This window comes from Lampetra planeri, chromosome 3, assembly GCF_965212315.1.
Source record: "Lampetra planeri chromosome 3, kcLamPlan1.2.h2, whole genome shotgun sequence".
NCBI lineage: Eukaryota > Metazoa > Chordata > Hyperoartia > Petromyzontiformes > Petromyzontidae > Lampetra > Lampetra planeri.
In genome coordinates, this window is record NC_136109.1 from 867,077 (window position 1) to 879,992 (window position 12,916).

The window sequence follows — 12,916 nt, forward strand, 5'->3', positions numbered from 1 at the left end:
CCAATGCGGTTTCAGGAAAGGGCGGTTCTGCACAGATGCCATATTTTCTGTCCGTCTGCTACAGCAGAGGTGTAGGGAATTACAAAAAGACCTACATCTCTGCTTTATTGACCTGGTCAAGGCCTATAATACCATCAGTAGGACTGGGCTCTGGGTTGTTCTTCGTGCTTTCGGAGTCCCTGACCATCTGCTCACGATCATTAAGGACCTTCATGATGGTGAGCGGGCCCGGGTAAAACTACGTGGCCGGGAGTCGGAGCCTTTCCCTGTACACCTTGGGGTGCGATAGGGATGTCCTCTGGCTCCCACATTATTTAACATCTATTTCGACTGCGTAGTTCGTGAAGCCTTCAATATCTGTACCGGGGGAATTTCCATTTGGTACAGATATAATGGGAGGCTGATCGACGCCCAGGTGCGATCAAGGGATGTCTCCCTATTGGTCAACCACGTTATGTATGCCGATGATTTGGTAATAGCTGCTCATTCAGAAGAGGAGTTGGAGACGCTACTGCTGAGACTGGAGCGTGCCACTAAGAGGTGGGGCCTTACCATCAGCCCCACCAAAACTAAGCACCTGCCTGGGTATTTTGTACCATCGGACACTCCACCCCCACAACTCCCAATCGGTGATGGGGCAGTTGTGGAGAGAGTGGAGAGTTTCCCATACCTGGGCAGTGTGCTTATGACCGGCTCCAGTTTATCAGCAGAGGTCTCACTCCGAATCAGTCGAGCGGCAATATCTTTTCATCGGTTGCGTAACGCTGTGTGGAAGCTACCTGGTCTGTCACTCCGCACGAAGCTTCAGGTCTTCTCGGCCACGGTCATTCCCTCCCTTCTCTACGCTTGCGAAACGTGGACCCCCCTAATGGAGCATCTTCGCCGGTTGGAAACATTTAGGCTGGCCTGCCTACGATCCATCCTGGGTTTAACCAGGCTGGATTGTGTGAGGAGCTCACAAGTCCTTGAAAGATCTGGGCAAAGTCCCATCAGTGAGCTCCTCCGGCAGGCAAGGCTGCGTTGGCTGGGTCATGTAGCCCGCATGCCCAGCCACCGCATGCATAAACAGCTTTTGTTCGTCCGGATCGAGGGGGCTAAACGGGCGCGGCACGGGCTAGAGAAGAGATGGAGTGATGTGGTACAGGAGGACGTGGAGCTGAGTGGACTTGCCGATGACTGGTACCAGCGGTGTCAAGATCGGCCTCAGTGGAGGAGGCTCGTGAAGGACGCTACTGGGCAGTTGGAGGCAGTCGCCTTCCAACAACAACGGAGGGCGGAGGAGCGACGCTCACAACAACGAGCGGAGCGCCGGGTGGCTAAAGCACAGCAAGTTGGTACAGTAGGGGGCACAGGTGGTGCATCAGCCAGTCATCTCGGTCATCTCGGTCAGTCGACCCGTGGCACCTGGGTCTGCCAGCGGGCGTTCGACACTTCACGTGGCCTCAAGGTGCACTTGGCCTGGCACAAGCGTCGTGGTGACGTCACCGCCACTTAGTGGCGAATGGCGGTTGTTGTTGTGTGTGTGATTGTGAGTGCGTGTGTGTGTTTGTGAGTGCTGCGTGTGTTTGTGAGTGCGTGTGTGTGTGTGTGTTTGTGAGTGCTTGAGTGTGTGTGTGTTTGTGAGTACGTGCGTGTGTTTGTGAGTGCGTGTGTTTGTGAGTGCGTGTGTGTGTTTGTGAATGTGTGTGTGTGTTTGTGAGTGTGTGTGTTTGTGAGTGCGTGTGTGTGTGTGTTTGTGAGTGCGTGTGTGCGTGCGTGCGCACGTGTGTTTGTGAGTGTGTGTGTGTGTTTGTGAATGCGTGTGTGTGTTTGTGAGTTCGTGTGTGTGTTTGTGAGTGCGTGTGTGTGTTTGTGAGTGCTTGTGTGTGTTTGTGAGTGCGTGTGTGCGTGCGTGCGTACGTGTGTTTGTGAGTGTGTGTGTGTGTTTGTGAATGCGTGTGTGTGTTTGTGAATGCGTGTGTGTGTTTGTGAGTGTGTGTGTTTGTGAGTGTGTGTGTTTGTGAGTGCGTGTGTGTGTTTGTGAGTGTGTGTGTGTGTTTGTGAATGCGTGTGTGTGTTTGTGAATGCGTGTGTGCGTGCGTGCGTACGTGTGTTTGTGAGTGCGTGTGTGTGTGTGTTTGTGAGTGCGTGTGTGCGTGCGTGCGCACGTGTGTTTGTGAGTGTGTGTGTGTGTTTGTGAATGCGTGTGTGTGTTTGTGAGTTCGTGTGTGTGTTTGTGAGTGCGTGTGTGTGTTTGTGAGTGCTTGTGTGTGTTTGTGAGTGCGTGTGTGCGTGCGTGCGTACGTGTGTTTGTGAGTGTGTGTGTGTGTTTGTGAATGCGTGTGTGTGTTTGTGAATGCGTGTGTGTGTTTGTGAGTGTGTGTGTTTGTGAGTGTGTGTGTTTGTGAGTGCGTGTGTGTGTTTGTGAGTGTGTGTGTGTGTTTGTGAATGCGTGTGTGTGTTTGTGAATGCGTGTGTGCGTGCGTGCGTACGTGTGTTTGTGAGTGTGTGTGTGTGTTTGTGAATGCGTGTGTGTGTTTGTGAATGCGTGTGTGTGTTTGTGAGTGCGTGTGTGTGTGTGTGTTTGTGAGTGCGTGAGTGTGTGTGTTTGTGAGTGCGTGCGTGTGTTTGTGAGTGCGTGTGTTTGTGAGTGCGTGTGTGTGTTTGTGAATGTGTGTGTGTGTTTGTGAATGTGTGTGTGTTTGTGAATGTGTGTGTGTGTTTGTGAGTGTGTGTGTGTTTGTGAGTGCGTGTGTGTGTGTGTGTTTGTGAGTGCGTGTGTGCGTGCGTGCGTACGTGTGTTTGTGAGTGTGTGTGTGTGTTTGTGAATGCGTGTGTGTGTTTGTGAGTGCGTGTGTGTGTTTGTGAGTGCGTGTGTGTGTTTGTGAGTGCTTGTGTGTGTTTGTGAGTGCGTGTGTGTGTTTGTGAGTGCGTGTGTGTGTTTGTGAATGTGTGTGTGTGTTTGTGAATGTGTGTGTGTGTTTGTGAATGTGTGTGTGTGTTTGTGAGTGTATGTGTGTTTGTGAGTGCGTGTGTGTGTGTGTTTGTGAATGCGTGTGTGTGTTTGTGAGTGTATGTGTGTGTTTGTGAGTGCGTGTGTGTGTGTGTTTGTGAGTGCGTGTGTGTGTGTGTTTGTGAGTGCGTGTGTGTGTGTTTGTGAGTGTGTGTGTTTGTGAGTGCGTGTGTGTGTTTGTGAGTGCGTGCATGTTGTTTGTGAGTGCGTGTGTGTTGTTTGTGAGTGCGTGTGTGTGTTTGTGAGTGCGTGTGTGTGTTCGTGAGTGTGTGTGTGTTTGTGAGTGCGTTTGTGTGTTTGTGAGTGCGTGTGTGTGTTTGTGAGTGCGTGTGTGTTTGTGAGTGCGTGTGTGTTTGTGAGTGCGTGTGTGTGTGTGTTTGTGAGTGTGTGTGTGTTTGTGATTGCGTGCGTGTGTGTTTGTTTGTGAGTGCGTGTGTGTGTTTGTGCGTGTGTGTGTTTGTGAGTGCGCGTGCGTGTGTTTGTGAGTGCGTGTGTGTTTGTGAGTGCGTGAGTGTGTTTGTGAGTGTGTGTGTGTTTGTGAGTGCGTGAGTGTGTTTGTGAGTGCGTGTGTGTGTTTGTGAGTGCGTGTGTGTTTGTGAGTGCGTGTGTGTTTGTGAGTGCGTGTGTGTGTGTGTGTTTGTGAGTGTGTGTGTGTTTGTGATTGCGTGCGTGTGTGTTTGTTTGTGAGTGCGTGTGTGTGTTTGTGCGTGTGTGTATTTGTGAGTGCGTGAGTGTGTTTGTGAGTGCGTGTGTGTGTTTGTGAGTGCGTGAGTGTGTTTGTGAGTGTGTGTGTGTTTGTGAGAGCGTGAGTGTGTTTGTGAGTGCGTGAGTGTGTTTGTGAGTGCGTGTGTGTGTTTGTGAGTGCGTGAGTGTGTTTGTGAGTGTGTTTGTGAGTGCGTGTGTGTTTGTGAGTGCGTGTGTGTTTGTGAGTGCGTGCGTGTGATTGTGCGTGTGTGTGTGTTTGTGAGTGCGCGCGTGTGTGTTTGTGAGTACGTGTGTGTGTTTGTAAGTGCGTGTGTATGCGTGAGTGCGCGCGTGTGTGTACATGTCAGCAAGGTGTGTTTGTTTTTCAGTGTCTGTGTTTTATGTGAATCTGCGGGCGTACGAACCCGGCAACCCGAGTTCCATTCCCGCTCACGGCCACCAACAACCGGTGACGATTATCTGAACCGGTGCTGCGGTCTCCCCTAGGTCGACTCAGCCTCAAACGAGTACCCGGTGCGGTGTGTAGTAAACGTCGACACTGGGGAGACAAAGGCGGCCGGGCGTGGTGCTGGCCACCCACCCCCTCGTATGCCGTGCTGACCTTTGCAGGTACTTGCTAACAGCACTTGCCCCAACAGCCTGATAACGGCTACACGGGGAATCTTTGTCTTTGTTAGCTACCCCGCCACCTGAGTTCTATTCCCAGGCCACGGCCAACATCACTCAACAACCGGCAACATCGTTGTCTGTGTAAGAATAGGTTTAACCCTCTCTGGCAATTAACAGTTTGTGTTCAGATGTTAACGCGCCAAGCTGAAACATTTTGCAAGGAATCCTGTCACTGCATGCACCACCCAGACTCGTGGTGATCATGCAAACCAAACAACATCCTCTGGTAGGATTTGATGCATTGTCTTTAAAACTGATTGGTCCGCACCAAAACCTATTCTTGTATTTTGATATTGACAAGAGAGATCCCATGATCGCCATCTGTCACGGGGCCCCTCCATTAGGTCAACCCAGCCTTGAATGACGAGAAGGAGCTACGCTGTGTAAACATCAGCACGGGCGGAGCCACAGTGGCTGATGACCCCCCTCCCCCACCACCTCCTCCTCCTCCTCCCGTTACCCCCACAATCACCTGCCTCTACGTGTGTCTTCGTACGCTTTGGCGCGTTCGTGTGCAGCAGCGCGTGACTGTTCACGCGCGTGCGTGCCTGGGGAGCGGTGGTGTAGTGGTTAGGGCGCTGAGATTCGACCCGGTGACCCGGGTTCGATTCCCGCTCACGGCCACCAACACCGATGACAACTTTCTGAACCGGTTATGGGCCTCCCCTAGGCCGACGCAGCCTCGAATACGTACCGGGTGCTATGTGTAAACATCGCCGCGAGGGAGACAAAGGCGGCCGGGCGTGGTACTGTTCACCCACCCCATCGTCTGCTGTGCTGGCATTAATAGGTGCTCGCTGACAACACTTGCCCCAACAGTCTGTTACAGGCTATAGTGGAATATTTGTGTATGGGTGTATGAGTGAGTGTGTGTATGAGTGAGTGTGTGTATGAGTGAATGTATTAGTGAGTGTATGAGTGAGTGTATATATGAGTGAATGTATTAGTGAGTGTGTGTATGAGTGAGTGTGTGTATGAGTGAGTGAGTGTGTGAGTGAGTGTACAAGTGAGTGAGTGTATGAGTGAGTGTACGAGTGAGTGAGTGAGTGTATACGTTGCTGAGTGTACGAGTGAGTGTTTGAGTGAGTGAGTCTATGAGTGAGTGTACGAGTGAGTGAGTGTATGAGTGAGTGACTGTATGAGTGAGTGAGTGTATGAGTGAGTGTACGAGTGAGTGAGTGTATGAGTGAGTGTATGAGTGAGTGAGTGTACGAGTGAGTGAGTGTATACGTTGCTGAGTGTACGAGTGAGTGCCCCGTGTGTGCACTCACCTGCCCACGTGGCCGTGAGCACCGTGAGCAGCACGAGGAGGAGACCGCACGCCATGGCGCCACCCTGGCCTCAGCCACCGGGCAGGGCAAGGCCCAACACCGAAGGGCAAGGCACTCGAAGAAGGGGCAGGACACTGAAATGCAGGGCAAGACTGAACGGTGAAGGGCAGGGAATTGGAGGGCAACGCAAGGCACAACACCGAAGGGCAGAGCTCAAGAGTGAAGGGCAGGGCAGGGCTCAACACCGAAGGGCAAGGCTCAGAGTCCTGAAGGGCAGGGCACTCGGGACTCCGCGTGTGTCGGAGTCTCCGCGCGAGTGTGCGGTCATCCCGAGCGCGGGGGGGGGAGAGAAGCGAGAGTTCAGGTACCGCCCCGAGCCCGAGGCACTCCCTGCCGCTACTCCCCACCCCGCTCACCTACCCCCACCCCCTTCCCCTTCTCATCACCCGCCCCCCTGATCCCCCCCCCCTCTCTCTCCCCTACCCCTGGCTGCCTCCACTTTCTCCCTCCCTCGTTCTCCGTAGATTTCCCCGTCGCTGCTCCTCCCCCCTCTCCCCCCTCCTGCCCTTCCCTCCATCTTCTCCCCCCTCCCGCTACCTCGTCAGATTGTTCATTCAACTGCTGCCTCCCTCTCCTGCTCCCTGCTGCTGCTGCCGCTGCTGCCGCTGCTTCCTGCTCCCCCTGTTGCCTCCAACTCTCTTCCCTCTCTCCCCCCATCGTCCTCAACCCTCCTCCTATTTGTCCTCAACCCTCTTCCTCCTGTGCCCTCCTCTTCTTGCTCCCTCCTCGAGCTGTTCCCTTTTAAATTGCTGTTCCCTCCTACACCTCCTCCACATCCTCCTCCACCTCCTCCATCTCCTCCACCACCTCCTCCACCACCACCTCCACCACCTCCACCATCTCCACCTCCTCCTCCACCTCCTCCATCTCCTCCATCTCCACCACCTCCACCTCCTCCACCACCTCCACCACCTCCTCCACCACCTCCTCCTCCATCTCCACCACCTCCACCACCTCCTTCACCTCCTCCACCTCCTCCATCTCCTCCACCACCTCCTCCATCTCCTCCACCACCTCCTCCATCTCCTCCACCACCTCCACCACCTCCTCCACCTCCTCTTCCACCTCCTCCACCACCTCCACCTCCTCCTCCACCTTCTCCTCCTCCATCTCCTCCACCTCCTCCTTCTCCACCTCCTCCACCATCTCCACACCCTCCTCCACCACCTCCTCCTCCACCTCCTCCTCCACCTCCTCCACACCACCTCCTCCACCACCTCCACCTCCTCCACCTCCTCCTCTACCTCCTCCACCTCCTCCTCCCACTCCTCCACCTCCTCCACATCCACCTCCTCCTCCACACCACCTTCTCCTCCACCACCTCCACCTCCTCCTCTACCTTTTCCACCTCCTCCACCTCCTCCACATCCACCTCCTCCTCCACCACCTCCTCCACCTCCTCCACCACCTCCTCCACATCCTCCTCTCTGTGTCTCTCTGTGTCTCTGTGTCTCTCTGTGTCTCTCTGTGTCTCTGTGCCTCTCTGTGTTGCTGTGTCTTTCTGCTGGCCCCGCTATCACGGGCCACTGGAGGGAGGAGGCCCTGGGGGACACTGCGCAGAGACACGGGGACAGGGCGTGTCCCCGTGTCTCTGTGTCTCTCCGTGTCTCTCTGTGTCTCTGTGTCCCCGTGTCTCTGTGTGTCTGTGTCCCCGTGTCTCTGTGTGTCTCTCTGTGTCTCTCTGTGTCTCTCTGTGTCTCTGTGTGTCTCTGTGTCTCTGTGTGTCTGTGTCCCCGTGTCTCTGTGTGTCTCTGTGTGTCTCTGTGTCTCTTTCTGTCTCTCTGTGTCTCTGTGTCGCTCTGTGTCTCTCTGTGTCTCTCTGTGTCTCTGTGTCTCTCTGTGTCTCTGTGTCTCTGTGTGTCTCTCTGTGTCTCTGTGTCTCTCTGTGTCTCTGTGTCTCTCTGTGTCGCTCTGTATCTCTGTGTCTCTCTGTGTCTCTCTGTGTTTCTGTGTCTCTGTGTCTCTCTGTGTCGCTCTGCTGGCCCCGCTATCACGGGCCACTGGAGGGAGGACCCCCTGGGGGACACTGCGCAGAGACACGGGGACCCCTTCTGTCCCCGTGTCTCTGTCCCCGTGTCTCTCTGCACCACTCAATGCCCATAGCTCTGTATCCGTGTCTCTGTCTCCACGTCACTCTGCGTATCTCCATGTCTCCGTCCTTCTCGTCTCTCGAGATGTACGCGCTCACTGAACACCCACGGATTCATTTTCTTTCGCTGAAATAGTCCGGGGCACTTTTCCAGGCATTATTTCATCACCACGTCCGCCTCCACCTCGCCTCGATTTCTCTCCAAGATTCGGAAAAACCTTCCCGTACCATTCATTTGTTCGCCTATCGGGGTACAATAATAGAGGATTATTGTGATTTATGGGCGTGCCTTGTGTTCTAGTGGTAGTGCCTTACGCCGGCAAATCCATACTTCCAAGCGCAGCCGAGCCAGCGGCGTTTCCGTGAAAAACATCGAGCGAGAAATGAAGGCTCCCCAGAGTGTATTCCGTGTGTTTCCACCGCTCTCTCGATCTCCGTCTCTCTTCTCCGCGTGTGTCTCTCTTGAGTGCCCGTGTCTCTCGCTGATGTGGAAGCTTTGAGCGCGGCACCACTCGCTCGCTCGCTCTCTCTCCGCTCGCTCCCCCCCCCCCTGTTCCCGTGACTCTGGGGACGTTCGCGTGATGGGATCCCCGTGGGAACCCCGCGTATAAAGCCACGCGCGCCGCTCCGACTCCTGCGACTCAGATCTCAGATCCTCCACCCGGCTCCTCCGACTCAGATCTCAGATCCTTAATCCTGCTTCTCCACTTGGCTCTTTCACTCGGCTCCTCCACCCTCCTCCTCCACCTGCTCCTTCACTGAGCAACTCCACTTGGCCCCTACACGTGCAGCGACATCCCGGCGTGATGTGGGTGAGTGGCGTCACCACCGTCACCACCATCACCATCGTTGATACCATCATCACAATCATTTCCACCATCATCACATTGCAATCACCGGCACCACCATCACTGCCATCCTTCCAATTTTCATCATCATCATCATCATCGCCACCATCGCTATCAGGCGGTGCTGATTATGAAGGTGTGGAGTGCTGTTAGCGAGCACCTATTAAGGCCGGAATAGCGCTCGAGGGGGCGGTTGCAGCGAGCGCCACGCACAGCCGCCTTTGTCTCCCCAGTGCTCACGGCTTACACGCCGAACCAAGTGGCTCGTGCACATATCTAGGATTGATGGCCCGCTTTAGGTTTGGGCCCCACACATTCTGACATCGGTCTGTTTGCGCATAGTCACTTTAAGAGATTTTCGTGTTTTTGTTTTTTGTTTGTTGCGGTTGCACCCGATTCCAGAGCCGAATGGCTCACAGGGCTATACCAAATAAATGCAACTGAAACTGATGCCAGCCGTGGCCGGGTGACAGCTCCAGTCCAGCGCTTCGGCGTTACAGACCGCTGGGACAACGTGCTGTCAGCAAGCGCCTATTGAGGTCTTTAAATCGGTCACCACAACACAACAGGGCTCACTCTGCAGTCAGATAGAGCAGCAGCAGCTACTGCTGCTACTGCTGCTGCAGCTGCTGCCTATAGCGGCTTGTCCGTATCTCGGGCGCATGGCCGCCTTTGTCTCTCCAATTGCCTCTCGAAACCACACCGAGTCCAACACTTCGTTCACCGATTCAGATCGAGCCAAGGCCCAGCCATCTATATGGCTACACGGTGGTGGTGGGGGAGGGTGTTAACACGATTGGTAGGGATTGCGTGTACCATCGCCTCTGCGTAAACATCGACCACTCGGGAGACAAAGGCGGCCGGGCGTGGTACTGGCCACCCACCCCCTCGTGTGCCGTGCCGGACGTCATGGGTGCTGCTCGCTAACAGCACTTGCCCCAACAGTCTGTTACAGGCTACACGTGGGATCTTTTGTCTTTATAGCGGCGGTGCAGCGGTGAGCGCGCTCCGGTAGGAACCTGGCCACCCGAGTTCGATTCCCGCTCACGGCCAACACCGGTGACGATTATCTGAACCGGTTCCTGGGGCCTCCCCCCCCCTCCCCCCTAGGTCGACTCAGCCGTCAAATGAGTACCCGGTGCGATGTGTACAAACATCGCCACTGGGGGATACAAAGGCGGTCGGGCGTGGTGCTGGCCACCCACCGCCTCGTGTTGCTTGGGCAAAGGTGCTCGCTAACAGCACTTTGGCCCTGACAATGTCGTTGAAGGCTATCTGGGGGACCTTCGTGTTCGTCGCCTTCACAAACAAAAACTAAAAGTCCACGGTGGGCGACGTTTCGAGCCATGACCCTTCTGCAGCAGCCAAATTGAATCTCCCACACGTCTCCCCGTGTCCATGTCTCTCCTTCCGCGTCGACCGCATCTACGTGTTTGTTAATTACACTGGTCAACAAAAAAAAACATGTTTTTCTTGCCTAGACTTTTGCAGCTGTTTCAGACTAATTTTAGGGTGCTGATTCCAAATCGGATCTCAGATTTGCTCCATCACAACTCATTTTATGCTATCGGCATACCCCATTTTCGTTGATTTTACCCGAAATTAACTCTGTCACTTATGATTGCAAGTTGTTGCGAGTCAGTGACTGCTTTAGTGTTAAAATATGTTGCTGTATTTTTAGGATAGTGTGTTTATAATATAATTTTATGTAGATATCCACATTTATTAAATATTTTTCTTCTGCAGTGTTTATTGAAAATGCAATATTTGAAATCTCAAAAACCTGATGTGATAAACAAAAACTGATGCCAGATTTGGAATCAGCACCCCAAAATTACCTTAAAACCGTTGAAATACCTTATGCCAGAAAAAGAGTGTTGACCAGTGTTATCGGCGAAACGTGAGGGGCGCTCCGATTGTAAATGCTGGAGAGGGTTTTACTCTCAGACACCGCAACCGGTTAATTGCCGAACCGGTTACAAATTTACACGTGGTGGAGCTGTCGCTACCAATGTTGTGTTAGATCGCGTAAATATATAAACGTGTGTCGTTAAACCCTCCACCACCACCCGACACAGCCAATTAGTAAGGGGGTTGTCACGTAAAGAGAACGTGGCCAATTCGTCACTAGTACAGCACTAGTATGTAGTGTATAGTGTAGTGTATAGTGTAGTGTATAGTGTAGTATACTAGTACAGCACTAGTATGTAGTGTATAGTGTAGTGTATAGTGCAGTATACTAGTACATCACTAGTATGTAGTGTAGTGTATAGTGTAGTGTATAGTGTAGTATACCAGTACAGCACCAGTGTGTAGTGTATGGTGTAGTGTATAGTTTAGTATACTAGTACAGCACTAGTGTATAGTGTAGTGTGTAGTGTATGGTGTAGTATACTAGTACAGCACTAGTATGTAGTGTAGTGTATAGTGTAGTGTATAATGTAGTATACTAGTACAGCACTAGTGTATAGTGTAGTATGTAGTGTAGTGTATAGTGTAGTGTAGTGTGTAATGTAGTGTGTAGTGTAGTGTGTAGTGTATAGTGTAGTGTATAGTGTAGTGTAGAATACTAGCACAGCACTATATGTAGTGTAGTGTATAGTGTAGTATATAGTGTAGTGTAGTATACTAGTACAGCACTAGTATGTAGTGTAGTGTATAGTGTAGTGTATAGTGTAGTGTATAGTGTAGTGTATAGTGTGTAGTGTATAGTGTAGTGTATAGTGTAGTGTGTAGTGTATAGTGTAGTGTAGAATACTAGTACAGCACTAGTATGTAGCGTAGTGTAAAGTGTAGTGTATAGTGTAGTGTAGTATACTAGTACAGCACCAGTGTGTAGTGTATAGTGTAGTGTATGGTGTAGTATATTAGTACAGCACTAGTATGTAGTGTAGTGTATAGTGTAGTGTATAATGTAGTGTATAGTGTAGTATATTAGTACAGCACCAGTATGTAGTGTATAGTGTAGTGTATAGTGTAGTGTATGGTGTAGTATACTAGTACATCACTAGTATGTAGTGTAGTGTATAGTGTAGTGTATAGTGTAGTATACTAGTACAGCACTAGAATGTATTGTAGTGTGTAGTGTAGTGTATAGTGTAGTGTAGTATGCTAGTACATCACTAGTATGTAGCGTAGTGTGTAGTGTAGTGTGTAGTGTATAGTGTAGTATACTAGTACAGCACCAGTGTGTAGTGTATAGTGTAGTGTATAGTGTAGTGTATATTATAGTGTAGTGTACTAGTACAGCACTAGTGTGTAGTGTAGTGTATAGTGTAGTGTATAGTGTAGTATGTAGTGTAGTGTATAGTGTAGTGTATAGTGTAGTATGTAGTGTAGTGTATAGTGTAGTGTATAGTGTAGTATACTAGTACAGCACTAGTATGTAGTCTAGTGTGTAGTGTAGAGTATAGTGTAGTATATAGTGTAGTGTATAGTGTAGTGTATAGTGTAGTGTGTAGTGTATAGTGTAGTGTATAGTGTAGTGTATAGTGTAGTGTATAGTGCAGTATATATATCTCTGCCTCTAGTCTGCATCTCTCGCTACGTCTCATGTGCAAATACAAAGATCCTCCCGTGTAACCTGAACAGACGATTGGGCTGTGAGCGAGCGCGTATGACGGCTGGAACGGCACACGAGGGGGTGGGTGGTCAGCACCACCCCCGGCCGCCTTTGTCTCCCCAGTGGCGATGTTTTTTTACACACCGCACCAGGTACTCAATTGAGGCTGAGTCGACCTAGGGGGGGAGGCCCAGGACCGGTTCACGGAATCGTCATCGGTGTTGGCCGCCGAACGGGAATCGAACTCGGGGTGCCAGGTTGCACGACTGATCCAAAGACAAAGATCCCCCGTGTAGCCTTCACAGACTGTTGGAGCAAGTGCTGTGAGCGAGCACCTACGAAGGCCAGCACGGCACACGAATGGGGAGGGTGACCAGCGCCACGCCCCGGCGATGTCTACGACACACCGCACCGGGTACTACATTTGAGGCCGAGTCGACCTAGGGGAGGAGGCCCAGAACCGGTCCAGATGTAATCGTCACCGGTGTTGGTGGCCGTGAGCGGGAATAGAACTCCCCTCGTGCAGACACACGCGTTCCATAAGGGGCCGTCCATAAATGACGTCACGTAACGATGTGTGACGAGGGGGGGGGGTTTGAGAAATGTGACGTCACATCAAAATGCGCAACTTTAAATAAATATAGACAACACGTTCTACTTAATTAAATAGACTTTGTAATAAATGTTTTCTCCTACAACAGCGCCACATTAAATACGCAC